Genomic DNA, 24,168 nt, shown 5'->3' on the forward strand with positions numbered 1-24,168 from the left:
TCCAGAGACAACCTGCAGTCAAGAAAACTGTTATGAGGTGGACAAGGGAGATAGAGGAGACTCTGCAGGGATGCTTTGAGGCAACGGACTGGGATGTTCTCTGCAGTTCCCATGGGGACAATATAGACAATCTGACAGACTGCATCACAGAATACATTAACTTCTGTGTGGACACTGTTGTTCCCAAAAAAACAGTTCGTTGCTTCCCCAACAATAAACCCTGGGTAACTAAAGACATCAAAGCCACACTCAACAAGAAGAAGAGAGCTTTCAGAAACGGTGACAAAGAGGAGTTGAGACTGGTACAGAGGGAGCTGAAATCTAAGATTGCAGAGGGGAAGACTGCTACAGGAGGAAGCTGGAAAGCAAACTCCAAGAAAACAACTCCAGGGAGGTGTGGAATGGAATGAGGGCCATTACTGGCTTGAAACAAAAGAGAGGTGTTGGGATGGATGGAGACGTGGAATGTGCAAACAACCTAAATCTGCACTTTAATAGGTTTGACTCCCCTACATCTCCTCCCCCCACACTCAGCTCTTCTCACCTTCTCCATTCTCCTCCCCCCTCTCCTGCCCCCACAGCCTGTCTCTCTCTGTCCCTCTCAGATGATGACATCAGAAGGGAACTGTGTAGACTTCATCCCAGTAAAGCTGCAGGTCCTGATGGCATCAGTCCCAGGGCGCTCAGGTGCTGTGCTGCCCAGCTGTGTGGAGTTCTACATCTGATCTTCAACATGAGTCTGAAACTGCAGAGGGTCCCGTCACTCTGAAGACATCCTGTCTGGTTCCTGCCCCCAAAAAGACCCACCCGTCGACCCCCAGCGACTACAGGCCAGTGGCTCTGACTTCACACGTCATGAAAGTGCTGGAAAGACTTCTCCTGAAACATCTGCGTCTGCTGGTGGAGCCCTGGCTGGACCCCCTACAGTTTGCTTATCGGCCCCGTATTGGCGTGGAGGATGCCATCATCTATCTGCTGAACCAGGCTTATTCTCATTTGGACATTGTTGGGAACACTGTGAGGGTCATGTTTTTTGACTTCTACAGCTCTTTTAACACAATCAGACCATCACTGCTGGGGAATAAGCTCACGGAAATGCAGGTGGACGACCCATTGGTAGCCTGGATTACGGACTATCTAACCAATCGACCACAGAATGTCCGGCTGAAGAGCTGCTGCTTTGATAGCATCCTGAGCAGCACGGGGGCGCCGCAGGGAACTGTCCTATCATCCTTCCTCTTCACCCTCTACACGTCTGACTTCAGGTACAGGTCTCAGTCATGTCACCTGCAGAAATTCTCTGATGACTCTGCCATTGTGGCCTGTATCAGGGATGGACAGGAGGATGAATACAGGAGTGTGGTGGACAGCTTTGTGGAGTGGTGTGAGCTGAACCATTTATAGATAAACATCACAAACACAAAGGAACTGGTTGTGAACTTTAGGAAGCAGGCTCCTCTTCCCACCCCTGTCACCATCAGAGGAACGGATGTTGAGGTGGTTGAGGACTACAGGTACCTGGGGGTACACATTGACAGTAAACTGGACTGGTCCAAGAACACCAACATGGTTTTCAAGAAAGGGCAGAGCCGGCTTTACCTACTGAGGAGGCTCAGGTCTTTCAATGTCTGTAGGAAAATGCTGACTATGTTTTATCACTCTGTGGTAGAGAGTGTGGTGTTTTTTGCAGCTGTGTGCTGGGGCAGTGGGGTGAAGACAGCTGATGCCAACAGGCTGAACAAGCTGATTAAAAAGGCTGGTTCTGTCCTGGGTGTCAGATTGTGGAACCTGGTGGAGGTGTCTGAGAGAATGCTGAAGAAGCTTCTCGGTACCATGGACAACCCCTCTCACCCCATGCACGCCTCCTTGATGAGTCATCAGAGCACACACAGCAAAAGACTCATTGCCTCCAAATGCAGAGCCGAACGCCACAGGAAATCCTTTCTACCTGTGGCAATAAGACTGTCCTCACAGGTGGCGCAGTGGTAGTGCTGCTGCTTTGCAGTAAGGAGACTGTGGAAGATTGTGGGTTCGCTTCCCAGTTCCTCCCTGTGTGGATAGCGCTTTGAGTACTGAGAAAAGCTCTATATAAATGTAATGAATTATTATTATTTTATTATTATAACTCTTCCTCATTCTGTAGGTGATCTTTTTCAGAATTTTTGTCATTAGGTCTCATTCGGTTTTTTATTTACTCATCTGTATGTTACTGAATGTTTGTTTCATCCCATCATCACATGCTGCTATCTCATTTATTCATGGCACAAACACTAAGTCACTTTTCATAACCACTTGCACTAATAATCTGTTGTTTTATTATATCTGTTATAGTTTTAGTTATAGTTGTTTGTTGCTTTGCACAAATTAGTTATACAGTTATAATACAAACTATTAGTTATAGTTATTTGTTACTTTGTTTAGAGTTATTTTGTTATTCTGTTTGCACTATTACTACTGTTCTTTTTAAACTCTTTACTACCTTGTCTTTATTCCTCTTGTTGCACTGAGCATGTATATGACAAAAGAATTTCCCTCGGGATAAATAAAGTTCTTATCTTATCTTGTCTTGTCTTATCTTATGCAAAGTCTGTACGGGTTTCCGGTGCCTAGGCTTTATAATTATAATTTATAATCCGGTGACTTTATAATTCACTGGGGACATATGCTCTTCTATCACTGCCAGCCCTTGGCATTCTGCCCGAAATTTATGTGGATCGGACGGGATCAACACTAGCACACAATCCCCCTTCTTAAACATGTAGAGTTTACTTGTCTTGTCATTATTACGCTTTTGTGCCTCCTGCTTGCGTTGCTGATGTTCTACCGCAATAGAGGACAATCTGGATATCCGCTGTTGCAGAGAAACGACTCAGTCAACAAACCTTCCCCCGGGTTGTCTCATGAGTCCCCGTTCATTCTTCCCGAAAAATGTCCAACACCCTGCGCAGTCGGCAGCCAAATAGTTCGAAAGGGCTCAACCCAATGAAAGCTTGTGGAGCCTCCTGGACAGCAAAACTAGAGAAAAGGCACTACTGTATACCAGGAGGTTGGATCATCATGGGCCACCCGCCGAATCATCTGTTTTAGGGTTTTATTAAACCATTCAGTCAGGACAAACGTCTGTGGATGATAAACCGTGGAGTGTAACTGCTTAATTCTGAATCTTTCGCGTAGCTGCTTCATGATGCGAGACATAAAGGGTGTGCCCTGATCAGTGAGAATCTCGTGAGGGATACCAAAATGTGTGAACATATCCGAGAGTGCTTTTGCAATAGTCCGGGAATCCGCCCAGCGCAGCACAGCTACTTCTGGGTATCTTGTGGCGCAATTGATTAACACGAGCATATACTAAAAGCCGCTTCTACTCCTGGGAAGCAGGCATGCAATATCGAATCCCAAATTCTTACAGGAGACGTCTAAAATAGGCATCAGTACAAGGGTGCCCTGGTGGACCTGTGAGTGGAAACTATTTTGACAGTCGGGTCAGGCCTTACAAAACTGCTCCACATCCAGGCCCACATTCACCCAATAAAAGTGTTTCGAAATCCTTCATCTTTTCCGCACCGAGGTGACCCCCCAAAACGTGACTGTGAACAAGTTTTAAAACCTTCTTACTATACTCACTTGGTACTACCAACTGCTCGATATGTCCATCACCCATGCAATCAGATACCACCCAAAACAGAAAACTATCCTTAAGTTAAAAATGAGGTGTTTTAAAATTCAGATCCTTTCTCTCCAGATAACACTATGAGTCATTTGTGATGTGGGCTTGTGCAAATGCAAAATCCAAGTTGTTATTGGCTTGTTGTAGACAAGAAAACTCCGTGTTCAATGCAGAATCGCACTCGCCTCCCAATGCTACGGTGTCCAATGCAGCATTGCACTTACCTCCGACTGCTACTTCTGTTTTCATCCAGTGTCCAGTCTGGAGAGGCTGTTGGCACACGTGATGGCACGGAACAGTTTGCCAGCTGTCCCAGGTCTTCACTTGAGGATTCATCCCCCACCTCGCTGGACAACTATGGCTCAATTTCAAACCCGGTTCTTTGATGGACATTGTCTGTGGTGAGAACCTCTCTTTCCACTATGCGGGAAGGCGCTCTACAGGTGGCTAAGACCTGTGGGAAAAGGTGTCTGACACGGCTATCCAAACCTTAAAGTTCTTCCTTTTAAATTTCTAAGGGAGTAATATAGTCTTGTATGTTTTAATGTCTCCATAGACGCAGCAGATGTTCACTTTGTCTGTGGTCTTATAAGGGGTATGCCACAGCAAGTCACAATGTCCGACAGAGTCCGACAGTGCAGAGAATTCCCATCCGGCCAACGTAATAGAGACCTAAAAATTGTCCTCCTTTAACATCTTGGGGGAAATGTGAGAGCCGCATAGATGTGCCAGACCAATAGCCATTGTTTGCACAGGTGGGAAGTGGCACTCCCAAGCCAGATGTCCCAGTTGATCACAACTTGTTCAGTCCGGACTATGGTGTTCACACTCATGGTGCTGGCGACCCTGAAGGTTGGTGCCGGCTGGATCAAAATTGGGGTCAAGCCTGGGTAGCCCTGTTGTTTCCACGTGGCTTCTGCACCCTCTAGTCTGTGGGTCAGACACAGCAGCAAGTGGACATCACCACAAAGGCTCTCGTCTATCCCTGACAGGACTGCATCAATAGCGAGCTTCTCCACAATGCTCTCGGAAGAGTCTCTGCAGAATCAGCTTTGAATCGGGGCCACTAAGCCCTGGATCTGTCCTCATACAGAGCAACCTGGATCAGTATGCCACAGACAGAACTGGCACCCCTTGGCCACCAGGCTCTCAGCCATGCAGAGGAGGATCTGTTGCTTCAGGAAGTCATATCTTTGAGCCTTTCGGGAGGGAGGCCAAAGGGGGCCAAAATAGCTGCCCAGAATACCCTGTCCCAGTGCATCATTGTTGTTGTGTGTTCAAAGCAGAATAGAAAACACTCAGAGTTGTCTGAGGGAGACATCTATGGCAGCACAGCTCATGGCCGCGCCAGGGCAGGGGCGGCTGCCAGAGGCTCATCTTGCTCCGGGGGTTACTGCACTTCTTATATAAATTCAGAGAAGGTGCGTCTCTGCAAACTGCCATTGAAAAAGAGATCAAGACCTACTAGATAATACCTGAGGTGGACAGTGATATAAATCCACTTCAGCGGTGTAAAACACAAGAAGTACATTTGCCCAAATTGGGGAAACCTGAAAAAAGGTATCTGTGCATCCCAGACTGGTGTTTCTGTCCCACAACCTGAAGTTTTTTTTTCGGGAGAATTTTACAATGGTTTTATTTTTCTGGTATATTTGTGCAATATTGGAGAGAATGTGAAGTTAGTAATTTGTTTAAAAATGTTACAGGTTTGTTTTTTTTTTGTATCTTTATGAAATATATGACAGAACCTCTTTGCAAATGCTATATTTTTTCCTATGTAGTATTTAACAGAACTTTGGATTTATTCACTATATTACAGTATGTTAGATTTTTGCTCTTGCTTGTACACTGCACAACTCACCTTACAGGAGAGCAGTTTGTTTATCCAGACTGTAATTTTCCTGCCCTATAGTTCAATTATGATTAGTATTTTATTCTCTTTGGATTCATATCTTGTTCATAATAAGGGTAAGTGTCTGTTTGAAATACTCTCACTATAACAGTTTTGTTGGTTTTTTCTGTAAATCCTGTAGGCTACTTTGAAATGGTTTACTCACACTTGATCTCAGTAATACTTTAACTGGAGATTTAAATTGTTTTTATTTTACTTCAGTTTAAGTAAATAAATAAAACTAAGCTAGATTAATAAGACTTTTACAAACGTGTTTTTAAAGGATGCAAAATATTGTCTAATTATCGTTATCATCAAAGTCCCAGAAAATGCATGAGATATATTTTTTGCCGATATTGCACCCCTAATATAACATATAAAATATGTGTCTATATTCCTAATATGAACACTCATAAAATTATAATAGATAAATGTATGGACCTGGATAAGTTTTCAGCCACAGGGGCGAGAACATCTAACAATGCAAAAATAATCAGTTTGTAATTGATCAAAACTCATCACATCCTTAGTGATCCAAACACAATAGCATATTCCTTCTTCTCACCAATTAGATCATGGTCATTCAAGATCTGATTATGATGTGTGATGCCATGCCCTGTTTAAAATGGTGGCACTGTAGCTTCTGCACTCAAGTTTCTGAACATCAAAACAATTGTTTTTTGTGTACAGTAATCCCTCGCTACTTCGCGGTTCACTTTTCGCGGATTCACGACTTTGCGGGTTTTTAAATACAAGTGATTGCCCGCCTATCGCGGAAGTTATGTTCCAGACCCATCAGCAACAGGAGAAAATCCGCGATATAGAAAGACCATATAAATAAACATTTTTATAGTTTAAGCCTTAAAATACCCATCCCACATGCTTTAAACACATGTAAACTTAAAAAACACACTTTGTTAACACATATAATATGTGGATGTCGGGCTAAGGATATGAGTAACATCTCACTATTATAAAACATTTTAACTTCACGCAAGACAAGACAGTGAGACAGGAAAATGGGTGCTGTACAGGCTTTTAAATTATTGACACGCAGAGCGACAAGCAGCACAAAGCCAGCACAAAGTCCACTTCTCCTTTGCTTTCATTCAGCTCCCCACCCCGTACGGCAGGAGCATACTGCGCCTCCGGGGAGGGGGGTTTGAGCAAACGTGCGTTCAGCCCTCACACACCCCTACTCCTCCTCCTCCTTCCGAACGCACAGAGCGACAAGCAGGCATTTTGGCAGAAGCAGCACAAAGTCCATTTCTGCTCAGCGTGAGTTCAGCTGCCCCCCTTCACAAAGCGAGTGCAGACACATTGACGTCTGATCGCTGCATGCAGTGTGCAGTGTTGGTCTGCGGTGTTCAAGAATGTAGAAAGTGTTTAAGAGCATAGGAAGTGTTTATAAGAGTGTGGGAAAGGTTAACAAGAGAGTGAGAAAGGTTTATAAGAGTGTGGGAAGGGTTTATAAAGCCTTAAAATATGTATAAATAATAAAATAAATATAGGTCGCTACTTCGCGGATTTTCACCTATCGCGGGGGGCTCTGGAACGTAACCCCTGCGATAGGTGAGGGATGACTGTAATTCTTTCAAAAAATTTTTAGGGAGTTGGGTTTTTTGCATATCTTTTTTGACAATGATTTCTGGTCTGCATCTTGGTTTTGGTACTTTCGGTTTCATTTTGACCTTTGGCTTTTAACCAGTTGCACATTTATAGTCCTTTTCTTTATCCTCTCCTTCTGCACTTCTTGCTGTCTCCCAGCACACTCCAGGAAGAACACTATGTACATAATTTCAGGTGCTGCAAACCCTTGTGCTAACGATTATCAGTTTTTTGTTTTCAGAATAAATTTACTTTGACATGTGGCTGTAATTGAATACAATCCTTTTATTACTTCACTTTCAAAGTGTTGCATAGTCTATAAAAAAAAAAAAAAAATTATATACTATATTTTATATATATATATATATATATATATATATATATATATATATATGTTACGGCCAAAACCCGAAGTTCAGCCAGTTCCCGAATTGACTGGCCATTTCGCATTTTGGCCACGAGGTGTGGCCAAAGTCCGAAGTACTAGAAATGACCGTCATATATGCTACTTTGTCCAGCCATTTCGCGAAGTGGCGAGAACTCCCTGGTCAAAATCCGATGTGCTGATGTAAGACTGTCCGCTCAAGGTGCGAAGATGCTTAAAAATTTTCAGATGCAGATTCAGAAGTGAGTTTTCCATTCTGCACAAGAAACTGCTCAAGGCGGGTCTTGTTCAGCAAAGCGGACGCCACTTGAGACGGCCTTCCCCTCGCCCAAACACTAACCTTAAGGTCAATAAAATAGGTCCCTGATGTTAAGTCACTATTTTATTGCTAAAATGCTAACAGAAATGTGAAATCTACTTATATACCTGATCTTAATTATTGTGAAACAACCAAGTGGCGTCCGCTTTTTGAACATGAGCCGCCAAGGCTACACTCAACCTAATTGCACTACTAAGTGCGCAACAAATCGCTGCTCATGCCTTTTTCCTTCCGACTTTGGCCGATCGCCCCATGCCATTTCGCAAACTGGCTGTCCAAATCCCGAAATCGAGGAAAAGATCGGACATTGGCCGGTCAATTTACAGCGACATTGGCCATTTCCCGATTTGGCCGGATATTTCCCGCTTTGGCCAATTTCGGGTTTTGGCCGTAACATATATATATATATATTAGGGCTGCAATGATTAGTCGACGTAATCGACGACGTCGACTACAAAAAATCGTCAACGCGTCATAAACAGAACCTTCAATAGAAACTCCAGTCACAAAGAACCACATTGGTTTTTGTAACTGCAATGCACTACATGAACATTTGGGGGCAGTTTATTGTTTGTTTCTTAAGACTGCACAAAGTCCTACCAAGAAGAAAGAACGTCTGGGGAGAAGAAGAATGTAGAGGAAAATAAACGTTGGGTAGAGGAGGTGGAAGGAGATAGAAAAAAATTGAGACAGAAACTTTCTAAAGTGTGGGAGCACTTCACCGAAAAAGAAAAAAAGTTGAATGCACAATATGCAAAGCGGAGCTTTCTTTTCACGGCAGCGCCACCGCAATGCATGAGCATCTGAAACGCAAGCATCCTGGAGCTGTGATGCTGTCTTCTCTTGAGAATTTATGCTGGTGCTGTTAGTTAGGGTCAGATCAGGAGGGGAGGGAGAGCGTGAACGAGACTAAGAAAATAAAAGTGAAAAAAGCTAACTTTTAGAAATAACAAATTTACACCCGATCTGTTCATTTTCAAATAATATTGCATTAGTGTGATGATGTTTTCTGATTGGTACTATTCAGGTCATACAATGATTTATTCAAAATGTCACATATATTTGTCTCTTTCTTTTTTTTTCCCCCGGTGCTGCACGCTGACTCCAGAAGGCGTGAGCTTATTCAGTGCTAGCAGGAGCATGCAGATGGCCGGTTGCTTGTGCTATAACAAGCTTGACCTAGCGGCAATCAATGCACATGTACTGTGCAAGGTATGTATGGGGTCCACTGAGAAAAGAAGAGTGTTCATGGCTCACCTTGCAGAGGAACATTCTTTCCTCTGCATGTCCTGGAGTCCTGTGCAGACTGCGCAAGATCGGGGGAAAAAAAAAAATGCGGTCACTGATTACAACCACAAGAAGGTACGCGAATGAATATGAATAATATGAATAATGTTGCATCTGTGCCACAATGTTTTCTTAAATTTACTATAAGGTCATAAAATGAATAATTCCAAATATCATACAGTATATACCTATGTCTCTGTTTTTTTGTCAGTGTGGCTTTGACATCACAGGTCATAAGGTGCAAACTAATTAAGCAGGAACGCTCATACGAATAAGGTAGATTCGCCAGCATTTGTGTGTCAGCTTTTATCCATCCAGATCAGAGAATTTCCAGTTCGATTGTCTCAAAACACCACTCACATCTACAGTTATTCCCAGTTTCAGATAAAAAGTAACAGTGTCAGATCCCTGGGGGGGGCGGAAGTATGTATCGTGATTGTGACTGAGAGTAGTTATATAAAAAAAAAAAAAATTTACTTTTACAAGTACTATACATTTACAGTGGCTGTTACAGACGTAAATCAAATGTATGTGTTTACTGTATAATATTAACAATAAGAGCAACTCACTACTCAAAACGGTAAATATACGAGGCAGTCAGGATCAAACCGGGGGCCTCTTGAGTATAAGTCAGCAATTCCTACCGCAGCGCCACGGAAGCTATTGTATCATCCTTGAACCTTTTGAGAAAGTGTTTATTTGATCTTTGCACTTCAGGCTTTACATATTATATACTTTATGTCTACATTTTGTCATTTATTACTAAAATATGAATAACATTTCTGTTTTAACGATGTATTTTTTGGTTAAGTTAAATGCACTTTTATTGTTTAAAGACTACATGCACTTTAGTTTGTATTGTTTAATGTATTTCTTTTTTATTGCGATGGTCACACTAATATAAAAACATCTGATTATTTTCAAATTCATATGTTTCACTGGTTATTATTTTAATTTGATTATTATTAATTTTAATCGTGTTAATGCAGAGACTTCAGGGTGACATTCACAGGTGGACAAACGTGAGCAGATGAGGTAAGACATGCACTGGAGCCCAGAACAGGATGTGCAACCACAGGTCGCAGGCTTCAAAATAGTCAGGCATGAAATAATCGTGACTAATCGAGTAATCGAAAAAAAAAATTGAACGATTAGTTGAGTACCAAAATAATCATTAGTTGCAGCCCTATAACTAACTACTCATTATCTCAGATTTTTGTCACCTGCACATGTCTCCAAGGTCATTATAGCTGTATTCATCTCCCTTCTCCAAAGCAACAAATATTTTTTTATTCCAGTCAACATCCTACTTCCAGGATGCAAAAGTTGGAGATTAATAATATATTAAGAAAATACCCCCACGACAAAGCCTTCATTCCACCAAGTCATGAAATCTCCAAAATCAGCTAGACCATAATAAAAAATATTTCTGGACTTGATTTCCATTGTTCATATCAAAGTCATAATCACAAGGTACTTTTTAATGCCGAATAAGAAATTCAGCTGGTAAGGTGAATTACACATGAAAAAACATATCAAGAAAGATGAAGCATGTAGAAAGATACAGATAAAATGCTCATGTATGCTTTACAGCAGCTGTGCGCAACCTGCAGCCGTACGGCCGCATGCGGCCGTGGGCAAGGACTTTGGCGGCCGTGGACGTGTATATTAAAGTGTACGTAATGGCGGCCGTGCAGGTGTAGGGTCTCTGGACTCCAGCGAGTAAGGGGTCTCAACGCCGCGGAATCTTTGTTGGCCGGGTCGGTATGGTGACGACGAAAGCCGATTTGGACTCTGAGATTCTACACTTGCAGGAGTCTAGAGACCCCAAACACCGCAGAACCTTCCTTAGCCGGGTCGGTATGTTGACCAAAATGTTGCCCTTTATATATTCATCGTGGAAATCAGCAGTAGAATACCCACAACTACGAGAACTGGCCAGGAACATTCTCGTTCTTTTCGGAAGCACTTATTTGTGCGAAGCAGCATTTTCCAGAATGAAATATCTGAAAAACAAGTACCGAACCCGATTGGTAGACAGCAATCTAGAGTCTGGAATACGGCTAATGGTCTCCAGCGAGTCCCCTGACTTTGCAAGTCTGTCTGCAAACATGCAAGAGCAAGGAAGCCATTAATGGCGATGTTTTCCAAACTTCCTGAAACAATTGCTGTAAAGGTTTTTTGTCCTATATGACGTTTCGTAGACATTTTTTTACATATGTAGACCAGTAAATTGAATATTGTCAGATATTATCATACTCTGTTTTAATGTGTAATCTGTAAATTTTTACATAAATCATAAAACATTATTAAGTTTACTTGGACTTACTGGCGGCCGTTATTAAAGTAAAAAGTCTGTAGTGCGGCCGTTATTAAAGTAAAAAGTCTGTAGTGCGGCCGTCAATAGCGGAAAGGTTGCGCATGCCTGCTTTACAGTATTCAAATATCCTAATTGCTGAAAGAAAAAATGGGCTGAACACTCAGTAATATTAATACATAAAACATTTGTAGAATATAGCAGCTGACAATAAAGTAATTAGGCTTACATAAAAATAATACTCTTACTTCTTTAATCATTGTCATTGCACAATCAAAACATTTCAATTAACCATCAACCTGGACTCCGTAAGTGTATGACAGAAACAACTCACTCAACCAGCTATCTAAGTAGTTGGGACTAAGTTTAATTTTCTTCACTTATGTTAGGTTAAAAAAAAAATCATGTCTCTATATTAAAACTAACTACTAACCACGAACTCACTGATCTGATTTTCTGTGTTCTATCAGTGAGGATTCTGAGATTTTTTTTTTTTTAATAAGGTCAAAAAGTTGTTTTTTTTTGTATTCGGTACACTATATTAATCTGAATATAAGGAAAAACAAAACAGAAACAAAAAACATACATGAGGGATGCAAAGAATCATATTGCCACCTGTGCAGTGACATTTAAAATTATCAGTCCACATACTACTAGGTCCTATTTTGGGGCTTTCTTTCTCTCTATGCATGGTGTCCTCCTCTGACTCTTTAAAAAAAAAAAAAAAAAAAGTGACTGTAAAATGACACATTGACAATATTTTACTAAATTCATATTCTATGATAAATCAGATACTTTCTTCACTTTCTCTTTCAGTATATAAAAAGGAAGAATATTGAGTGTCTGATAGCAGATTATTTTGTTTGTGTAAACACGCATCTCCTCTATACCATACAGTAATCCCCCCCTCTATCGTGGTTCAGCTATCGCGCCCCCGCTATATCGTGGAAAAATTCAATAAGTGCATCCTACCTGTAGTGTACTTTGCAGCCAATTCATAACAAAGCATACGGTTTTCAGCAGACAAAGAATTTTGCATTACAGCACCCAGATGATTTCTTACAAAGCCTGTTATTGGCTGAAAGAGGAGACTCAACCAATCAGAGTGGATTTTATTCTCTTGGGCTCTGATTAGCTGCTGCTAATGTGGTGTAATCTTGCAAGAACAGCGAGCGTGGGTCCCCGACCAATCACATATCGCGTACCTTGCTTGTGGTCCGACTTTTCTGAGCAAACTTTTGTGAACTTTTCGTTTTGTTTTAAGCCCCATGATGGCTCCCAAGTGTCCTGCATCTTGTAAGCCTTCTGGTAGCAGTGAGCCTAAGCACCAGAAGAAGACCTTGACCATACAGGAGAAGGTAAAACTGATGATGATTACTATTATGTTACTCATATCTTTAGCCCGACATCCGTGTATCATATGTGTATCCAAAGTGTTTTTTAATAAGTTTACATGTGTTTAAAGAGTGTGGGAGGGGTATTTTAAGGCTTAAACTATAAAAAAAAAATGTGGTCTTTCTATATCGCGGATTTTCACCTATCGCGGGTGGGTCTGGAATGTAACTTCCGCGATAGGTGGAGGTTCACTGTATATGATTTCCAGAGGTATGTGAAGGTAATCAGAGAAAACACTGAAGTGAGTATTATCTTTAAATATGATTTTTATCTGACCAGTTGCCTGAAAATACTCACTCCCTCAGAGAAGGCCCGTAAACTGTTTGACAACAGGCATGGTTTTATACCTGCAAGAGACATTAAAATAAGTCTGCATGCTCCCAATGTACCAAATGATGTTGATCCCCAATGTGTTGAAGAGAGAAGTGCCAATGCAGAACTATGGATTTCTTGAAACAGTTAAAACTCACAAGAGCTACCCCACATCTCTCTTGGAATTGACTCTAAGAAGAATGTGGGTATAAATATTTCCAGGTGGAGTATAAAAACAGCACAGGCATATGTACTAGCAACTTAACATGATCATCAACATCACATCTTATTGTTTATAATGCAGACCAGGATTATTATCCAAGACTTCTGTAAATGGATGACATATTGGGATGAGGTTACAAAGCAAGACAGCAAGTTAAAACAATAGCCTATGAAGCAGAGCTGTTGCACTTGCCATTGGTGCAAATCCCAAATGTTACACAGCTATATATATATTTATTAACAGAGAAACTATCAAGAGAAAGGCTCACATCTTCTGTGATGCCTCCGTAAACACATATGGATCTATGACTACAAATAACATTATGACTTAACACAATAAATTTAAGTCACTACTAGATTTTAGTTAGTATCTGGATCAATAAAATGCCAGATCTAGCAGAGATAACAAATTGAAGATATGCCAGAACACTAGACACCCCTGCCAACAATCTCAACCACACCAGTACCTTATTTGAGTTGGGCCAGGGATATTGTTGGAATCAGGAGTCACAACTGTATTCTTAACAATGTCAGTGTTATAACTATGGCTCTGGTTGGACACATTTTTGTATTTCGTTTCATTATTATTTATTAAATATTATGCTTTAAAATTTTGTTTTTTTTTGTTTCTGGCAACGAGCACAGCCATTTTGTGTAACTTCTTATTGGTAACGGCACCCCACTTTCTATCATGTGGTTCCTGGAAGTATGACATGCAATATAATCACACTGACCATATAAAAGATGTTAATGTCCTCTGTGACTCATCCAACTTACTGGAATAACTTCTAAAAGAATTGTGCACTATTTTTTCTTTTGATGTAGGACTTTGACTTTTTGTGAGTCTCTTTGATTTTGGGTAGTGTTTTGAGCTTTGATGAATGCACACGAAGGAGGAGCGGTCAGATCATCTGCTGGCTTCCTGATGCTGCAGCTGGCAAGCTGCATGTTCTGCTTGTCATTGTTTTGAGAGCTGGGAGCACATGAAGTGTATCTGCCAAAAGCATTCCAACAACTGCTAGGTTACATGTTCATGAACTTGTTTTAAATGTTGTCTCACTGCCTTGTCTCACGGGACATTAAAGTGTCCCTCACGGGACGTCAAATTGTCTTCTGAGAAGATCACGTCTCGTCTCCCTGGTCTCCCTCCCAAGATTTTTTTTTTTTTTTTATAATAGAGAGATATGCAGTAGATTCATATTTTGTGCACACATTTATCCATTTGACCCTGTGTTCGGATTCAACGGGATGGAAAATGGATGGATGGATGGATTTATCCATTTTAAACATGCAGGCTATTTCAAAAATTAGCCAGTCCAGTCTACTTCAGGATATGTGTGAATAAAGTGAAATCAACAATTCCAGAGCACATAGCTCAGCAAGATCCCAAGTCAAGTCCTGGTATAATTTCAATGAATTTCATGGGCTTATGCATACGAGAACAAAGTCAGAAAATTGCTTGAATAACTAAGAAATATACCACAATGGACATGTGGAAAATAGAATGACACTAAGCCAAATATAAATATGAGATGTATATTTACTGTATTTGACCCCTTATAGCTATATGAAAAGCACAGTATTTAAAAATTAGATAGACTCCAAAATAAGAGAACGTATCTCCACCCAAGCCAAGAAGGAAATTAAGGAGTCTGGTTATACCATTTTGTGCCTTATTCCAACAGTAAAAGAAATGGTGCACTCAGGCCACAGTGAAGCAGAAGGTAAATTAAGAGAGTGTACAACATTATCACAGGCTACCAGGAACCAACATCTGCATCCATTTCAGGGCCCCTAAAATGCAGTAACATTAGTGTGTAGATCCTTCCTGCTTCTTATTGTCTTTGTTGTTTTTCATTTTCCCATCCACAGTCTTCTTTTCCTAAAATACATCTCTGATTTGGGTACATTACACACAAAGAAATGAAATAAACAGCTAAAACATGCATAGTATTTATACTACTACTATTACTACTACTATATTTAGTTATGTTCACCTCCCCTAGGTTCAGAGGAATATTAATTGCATGGATTTTGCACACACACACCCCACCCCATGTCAGTGTAGGTTTCACAATGTTGATAAACACTGTTGACAGAAATATTGCATTATTACTAGGAAGGTTTTGCAGTCTAACACAGGCAGTTCTAATGACTCTTCTATGCTCTTTATTGATTAATGGACGCTACCTATACCTGTGACTATATAGTTAATGTAAAAATACTATCAAAAATAACCATGTGTGAGGGAAGTAAAATAAATAAACAAATGTATTGGACTCACAAACATATGCAAACTCGCTCAAACAAAGCCAGTATAACATCACCAATTAACTACCAAATACTGCGATTTCATTTTTCAGAATGTAGACCAATCGACATAGGGATCTCAAACTGCACATTAACATGCCTGCCATAAGCCTTTTGAATATGGTCACCAAGTCAAGCTTCAACATGCTTAAAAAAAGTCTATCCTTATGTAAAAACTAGAATAATCTATAAAGTATTTTTCACAAACTTAATAGGCTTAATTTATTTTATCTAAATACAAGAAAAATTTAAAACAATCATAAATAAGAGACATCTAAATAATTCTAATAGCAGAACTTCTACATTTTAAGAACATTCAATGAAACTCAAAGCAGTCCTTGGAGATTACAAGTAGTAGTGCAGATCATCTGGCAAAAGACTACGTTTCACATAAGAAATACATTTTTGATAAACTCTTTAGATTTCCTCTTCTCCAAACAAAAAGTACCTAATTTTAAAAGGGAATTCATGTGATTTTATGATGCTACACTTTATCGTAAGTTATAAAAAGTGAAGAAAAATTATATGAATGAACAAATGAATACAATTAAAAGTAATAAACAGTAAAAGGCATACTGATTTACCTTTCAAGGTCTAGTAACTCTGAACCTTGATTACAAAATATAATACTCTACTCCTTCCAACTTAGCAAATTTAAACTAATTACATAATAGAAACATAGGATTAATTTCCACATTCATTAATTCCATCAGTCACTTCTACCAGTTCCAACCTGACTGTTCAAAAGGTTACATTGCAGTAGAAATACAGTTCATGTTGATCATAATTAACATCTCTTAAATTAACTACATTGTTCTTGGAAGTGGCCGCTGTTTGACCTTTATCAAATAATATATATTTAAATCCATATGTTCTTAAAAATTTTACATGTAGAATCTCTTGCAAGGCCTCTTGATAATATTTGGTCAGAATGACAAAGGTTTTACCATAACACATTCAATGGCATGCGAGGCAACTTCTCAACGTTAACAACAGGATACAAAGTCAACACACCCAACCCCCCAAATGCTAGATTGGGATTTTAGTACAATATATCAACGTAACTGTAGCAGTAAACCATGTAAAATACATACATTTTCATATATTCCAATCCATTACATCAATTTTCGTTTTCAATTCATTTAAATACTATTTACTAGCTTCTCCAGTAAAACCCTTCATACTCTCAGTTTCTGCCAGACCTAACATTCTGTGATTCAAATAAAGCTGTCACTAATTTCGAAAACAAGTCATTAGTTAGGTCCTAAATACATTATTAGCGCCTGTTTGGACCACGCCCACTTGTTAAAGATGTCACCACCCACTTATCCTCAGTGCCTCTTGCGCTGTACTAAACGAGCAGGTATCTTCTGTTTACCATTGTAGGCGCCTAACCAGCCACGTTTCAGCAAGAGTAAACAAAACATATTAACGAATCAACTCGTCTACTTTAGAATCTGTCAAAACACGTTTTTTGTGTTCTTGTATTTCTTTGAGAAGTCTCAAACGTCAACCTCGTCTGCGGGTACAGTGTGGATTTCGGCTCAGGGAAAGATATTTACGTATATTTATTTTTGCAAAATAGCTTACTGCTTCCTTCCACGCGAAAAAGACGACACACACTTTACACTAAACTGATCCCAGATGGTAGACATCTCCTACATTAAAACAGAATTTTGTTGCATCGCGAGATAGACGGCAGGTGTAAACGAAACAGCTGGACGGTCCGCTCCAGCCATCGAGGGACTCACGGCGCATGAGGACAGACATTATTAATTTATATTCACAATAACATTTTATATAAAACAAAAAATCTTTTACTGGACGTTACGAAACAATGTGCCTACTGGGAAAATTTAATCACATCAAATCACTAAACACTGCCCAGACACCGCAGTCTCATTAAATCTAGTTGGTCTGTGCCAACACGGCCTTGCCAACACACGCTTGGAAATTGAAAGGATACCCAAGGTACATGTATTTAATGTTAATCGCCTTTTCCATAAAATGCCTAGCAGCAAAAAACATGAAAATAATGACATAAATTAAACCAATCAATTAAAGCAACTGTAAATTGAATAATACGAAGACGCCTTACCTGATTTCTATATATCCAAAACAAACTAGTGTAATATCAATGGTGTATCCAAACCGCGCAGACGTCAACGTGTTTTTCTTTCTAGAACTGAACGTAATTCCCTTTTTCTTGCATTGTCCTACGTGCACTCCTCTTTTAACAGTGTTAATAGTTCCTTCTAAAGACAGACGCTCAGAGGAAGTGACGACATCGCTGACCTGCACCCTCCACTCCTCACAAACGTGAGTGCAGAAAGGCGTCTTTTCCAGAAAAGGCGCCTTACCTGGGGAAAAGCGGAACTGTAGGCGAAGGAAAATCATCAAGGTGTGCTGGTGGAGCGCCACTGTAGCAGCGTGTTTAATCACATTTCAAAAAAGAATTATGGCAGTGAGCTGCCTAGTAGTTGGAAAGATTATGGATAGCTGCGATTTCTTGGTTTATAAGTAGCACGCGTTTTAGTCAAATGTTAAAGTTTCGGTAGCTTTTGAGCAAGTATTGTCTGTTACAATCCCCAATTACTGTATGTAAATAAACTGTTAGGTATACGAAACTGGAAGACAAAAGCAAATTAATCAATTTTCAGAAAATGATTGTTCCAATACAGGGACTGTAAAAATGTATACACATAAAAATTCGCCTGGCTGATCTTATGTCGCAATTTGAATACTAATTATTTTGGCTTCAGTCAAACAATAGTAAAATACCAAATGGCTAAAAGACGATAAACAAATAACATCACTTCAGATGTCACCTACCATTTCAAGTACTTGGACACAGAGGTTGAAGAGAGAGCGGGGTGTAGTGTCTGGTAAAGTGAAATATTTCCAAATAAAATGTACTTTAATTTGCTTTAAAAAAATCTAAAGCTTTGTTGGCGTATAGACTACATGTCCGTGCAATGGCAAGAAAATAATTATTAACAATGTATGCCTGAGAGTAAGGCGAAAGTAAACACAGGATATACGCAGAGTAATATACTGACAGAGGGAAAAATGAGTGTAACACTCCCTTGAAGCTTCTCAAGTGGGGAACACGCCAGTCTTTTTGTTAAATCACACTGGTTACATGCACATGCGCACCACTGTGCAGCCCATTTTGTAACATCAAAATCATGTGATTATCAAATAAGGCCACATATCTTGCAATTGACAGCATTATGGTCATATGTTAACAGCCCTGTTGCTCTAACATTGCTATGCATTCTTATTACAATAGTCTTCCCGACATTCCACAAAAAGACTTCTCTATTTACATGTCAAATATATATCCTTTTAACATTTGCAACTTTATCTTTGTTACAGGTTTTGTAATAATGTCAGTAACCGTTTCTTCTGTTGGACAGTACTGCAAAGTAATTTTCCATCATTTAGCATAGCTCTGATAAAGTGGTACCTAATGTCCACATGTTTATACCTCTGTCTGCTTTCAGGGTTCTTTGCTAGAGCAGTTACACCATGAATAGCCTCAAAAATATCCACTGGTTCATGGTAAATTTCATCATCTATTCCACCTAACAGCTGGATGAGATTCATATTCTGTTGCACTGTGGCGGTTAAGTGCCATATACTCAGCTTCACACATAGATAATGCCACAGTGGATTGCTTCTTTGTTTTCCATGAAATCAAACCCCCGATTTTGCTTAGATTGAAACAGTATCCAGTCATTCTACGTCTAGCATCTGCATCTGCTGGCCAATCTACATCACTATAGGCCTGTTGTTTTAAATAATCTTCACATTTTCTATAATATGTAGAATAGTCAGCAGTTCCATTCAAACATACTAACACATATTTTGCTATTGATCACGTGGTTTGGACAAGTACTCTAACAGTTTACGAATGACAAAACTTAATCCCAGACAAAACTGATTTATCATACTACTGGTTGTAATCTAGCTTCTGCTCACAAGGTGTCATTCTTGTTTTACATTCTATCAAGTCAAACGTTTCCAAAATTTTCTTAACATACCTGTTTTTGGTCCATCTTTACAAAAATTATTCCCTTGCTCAAAATTTATTCCTAAAAATGTTTCAGTTTTCTCAGGTCTTTCATTTTAAACTTCTCTGTGAGCATTTCTTTTACATTTTTCATTGCCTATTCATTACTTGCTGTTAGTATCAAATTGTTAACCCAAATAATGAGTGTCACTTTTTCACTAACAGCTTCTTTTGTATACAAACAATGGTCAACTGGGTTGTGTATGAACACATTTTTTACACAAGTGATCATGTAACATTTTTTTCCAATTCATGCCTGATTGTTTTAAACCATACAACGACTTCTCTGTTTTGCATACCAATTTTCCTCTTTTCTCATATTCTACCTCAAATCCTTCTGGCTGTTCCATATACACTTCACAGTCTATCTGATCATCTAAGTATGGAGTTTTTACATCCATCTGGTGTAACAACATACCATCATGTGCAGTTATTTGCATGAAAACTCTCATGCTTGTCATATTTATGGTTGGAGAAAAAGACCCTTTATAATCTACTTCTGACACTTGACTATACCCTTTAGCTAAATACCTCGCTTTGCATGTCTCAGAACCATCAGGGTTGTTCTTAATAACATACACCAATCAACCTCCTAAAGCATTTTTACCCTCAGGTAAGGTGGTTAACGTGAAAGTCATGTTTTTTTTCAATGAGTACATTTCTTCCTTCATTTCATTCTTCCATTTGTTGAATTGATTGGAATTTGTAGCTTCTGTAAATATTTGTTGCACATTACTCATAATCAGTGCTGACATCAATCCGTACTTGTTCAGTCTGTGTGTTCTGCTCTTCTCAACAAACTTCACTAGTCTGTGCCTTAGGGCCCTGCCAGTATCTGGATAGTAGGCTATCTAGGCTGTGCTATATTTGTCATAGCCAACAAAGATACTTTTCTCACACCTAGTGGTCTAACTTCTTTTTGTGTTGTTTATGTGCATAGCAAACTGCATCCCAGAAGCATTAGGCTTTTTCCCTGTAAACTGAAAGTATGGTGTCTGGTATGATTGCATGTTTGTACAGCATACACCCATAGTTCTTTGGGGAGGTTACTCTCGATGAGCATGCACCTGGCCATGTCAAATAATGTTCTCTACTGTCATTCTGCAGTACCATTCTGGTGAGGTGAATATAGTGCAGAAGTCTCATGCTTAATACTATTTTTGGTCAGCAATGATTTAAAGCCTTCCCACATGAATTCTGTAAAATTGTCTGACATTTGATTTTCCCATATGGTGCACTATCAGCAATAAAATTCTCCAAAGCTACCACAGTGCCATATTTATCCTTCAAAATATAGATAAGTATTACACTTGAAAAGTCATCAGTGAATATCATCACATATTTATATCCCACTTTTGGTACTGGGTCAATTGGGCCTGCCAAATCTGTGTGAACTAATTCAATACTTCTCTGGCTCTTTTGTCAGGGAATCTGTTTCTAATCTGGTTAAATTTTCCCTGAGTGCACACTTCACAGGAAATACTGGAATTATCAACTTTAACCTTGATTTTCAACCCATCAACAAAATGTTGTAGCTTTAATATGTCATCATAATTACAATGGCCAAGAATTTCATGCCATGGCTGCACATCCTGACAACTCATACAACTGTCATCGGTTTCATCACATACCATGTTCAAAAAGTACAGTCTGTTATACTCTTTGATGTAAAATAAATTATCATCTTTGAGCTGAATTACATCTCTGTTATGCTGGAAGATCATGCAGGCTCTGCTGGCTGTCACTGCTTTCTTAGAATATTGCTTTTAATAGACTTTCAACTTAATAACTTTATTAGCTTTCAACTTAGAATATTGCTTTTAATAGACAGATAGATAAAACTTCAATCCCTTCAATTTTATTCTTACAAAATAAATCAACAAATTTTATAAATTAAGCACAAACAACATTTTAGGATGTTGTTTACTCAAGTAAAAATATTACAATATGAATCAATAGGTCTTATAGCATCCAGTTTATCTGTTACAGGCAAAAGCCCAAAAATTGGATAAACTTAACATTACCTGGGTAAACCTGGAATAAAATACGAGTTTCTAACTTTACCCAGGTAATATTTTTGGATAATGCAACCTTTCCCCGGGTGGTGCTTAGTTTATCCACACCTTTTGGATAATGTGAGCTTTACCCAGGTAATGTTAGGGTTATACAATTTCTGGCTTTACTTGTAACATATCTTTAAAAAGTATGATCTAAATAAAGGATTTAATAATAAGTTCCAACACTGACTAACTGTGATACCTCACATATTAAGGTACATGAGTTCAAATCCTGGTAGCATTTCTTCACATACATGTACTTCAGTTTTTGCCTATATTCCAAAGTGATGTACATATGGTTAATATTGTCTGTCAAACATGCAGAATACAGTAAAATTCTTATTTGCATGTGGTTATCAATATGCAACACATTGCCACTCTCCGGTGCTATGATAAGTGAGTATTACTAACTTACCTCAAAACTTCTGTCTTCCTTATGTTATTTTGATTGACAATCCTACTTCAAATGAGGGTATATGTGCATTTATAGCCTGTGACAGACTGGGATTCTATTTAGTGCTGATTGCTTGTGTCTTGAACCTAGTGCTGCTATGATAAGTGCTAACACTATAAAGCCCTGTAATGAATGGATTTTCTTATAGAGTTCTTTTGCTTTGGGTAATTCAAAAGTTCATCAGGTTCAGTTGAGTCTTGAGGGCGCAAATGCACTAAGCACAGTTTTTTTATGAATTAGAGACCTTGTGGTGTAGCGGGTCCACAGCTCAAGTCAAAAAGGCCACTTTTTAAATAAATAGTCGCCACACTCGCGGCTTAGAGAGGGGGCGTTGTGGTGTGGTCGGAGCAGGTTCCCGGGTGAATTCGTGATGCGGGCGGTCCTCGCTTAAGTGCACAGGTGAGGAGTCATCTTCATCCGTAATTGATGCCAGGAGCTGCTAATTGCGACACCTGATCCACGTCCCTGTGATAAATAATAGAAACGCGAGGCGGCTAGGGGTGAGAGAAAGAAAAGACGGATGGAGGTTAAGAAGGAGAGAAGGCAGGAAGCAGGAAGGAAAAAGCCGGTGTGTGAACGAGCACATTCTAGAGAACAAATGCAGCTGAGCAGTGAGCCTGGGTGTTTGGCAGAACACCGGCACCCCAGGAGCAATCAGTAGTGGTCGCTCCCGCTGAGCATTAGTGAGGAGCGGGAGTGACTGGAAGGAGGATGGCTTGCTATATAAGGCAGAGAAGGCAGCGGGAGTCGGGACTTGGGAAACGACCAACCCATCCACCCCACCAATAGCGTGAGAGTCCTTGTCGCTGGGGAGCCTAAGTCACAGTCTGGTGAAGCCTACTGGAGCCAGGAATCGGAAAGGTCCACAAACCAGCAGTAGAAGGCAGAAATAAGGTCAGCTACAGGTAGGGTGGCTCCCCTGGTGCATAGCCTGGACGGGAGAAGCAGGGGAGTCACCAGTAGAAAGGTACTGGATCTGTTTTTGAAAGGACGGCTTCCAGCCATTATTTTAACCTCGGGTTTTTAAAGGATTTTTTTTTCTATTGTGTTTTTAACCTCCACTGTTCACTCGTTTTATGGATTATTTATTTAACGAACTTTGATGCACTGCACTTTACTTGGACACTTTGTTTTGATTTTGTTGTTTTTAATAAAATTACTTTGCACTTTTTGCACCATCCCTTTGCTTCATTGTTGTGCCTCATTGTCCATCTCATCGGTGACATTACCAACGGTGTCGGGTTCAGAGCTCCCAGAAGGAAGATGGGAGCATGGAACAGAACCCGCATCGTCACAGACCTCAAATTAATTTAAATTTAATTTTCATGCCACTCAGTAGGATGCTGCATTCCACATCTTGACAATGCCAAGTCCGTACAAAGATTTTTTCATCCACAGTTATCTTGTCCAAGGATCTTGACCATACATTATTTACTCTTGTTAAATGAATCCTAGCCTGAAGAGGTCTATTATTTTTACATTTAAGATGTCTCATTTAAAGTTTTACCAATGTTATTTGTCCTAGTGTGTATATAAACACAGGGAACTCCAGTTTCTGTATTACATCTTGCCTGAAGAAGGGGCCTGAGTTCCCCCAAAAGCTTGCATATTGTAATCTTTTTAGTTAGCCAATAAAAGGTGTCATTCATAATGACCAACACAGTACAACACCCTAGTACTACACACATAATTTTAGAAAGTCACTTTGCACTGGGGAGATTCTGAAGGAATGGAAAATGGCAAATATATATAGAATATTATTAAGGATAAGATTGAGGAGCACATGGCAAGGACAGGAGTTATTCTAAACAGTCAGCCTGGGTTTAGAAGAGGGAGATCTTGCTTTACTAACATGCTGGAATTCTATGA

General features: G+C 39.6%; 1 protein-coding gene across 1 annotated transcript in view; it reads right to left on the reverse strand.

Annotated features, from left to right (window-relative positions):
• LOC114650327 (arfaptin-2-like) overlaps positions 1–18,002 on the reverse strand; it is a 207,176-nt gene extending 189,174 nt beyond the window's left edge. The window contains exon 1 of the mRNA XM_028799889.2: positions 17,812–18,002. The gene's annotated coding sequence lies outside the window, so the exon portion shown is untranslated. The remainder of the gene's footprint in view (positions 1–17,811) is intronic.
• Positions 18,003–24,168: the final 6,166 nt, after the last annotated feature.

This window comes from Erpetoichthys calabaricus, chromosome 4, assembly GCF_900747795.2.
Source record: "Erpetoichthys calabaricus chromosome 4, fErpCal1.3, whole genome shotgun sequence".
Classification (NCBI taxonomy): Eukaryota; Metazoa; Chordata; class Cladistia; order Polypteriformes; family Polypteridae; genus Erpetoichthys; species Erpetoichthys calabaricus.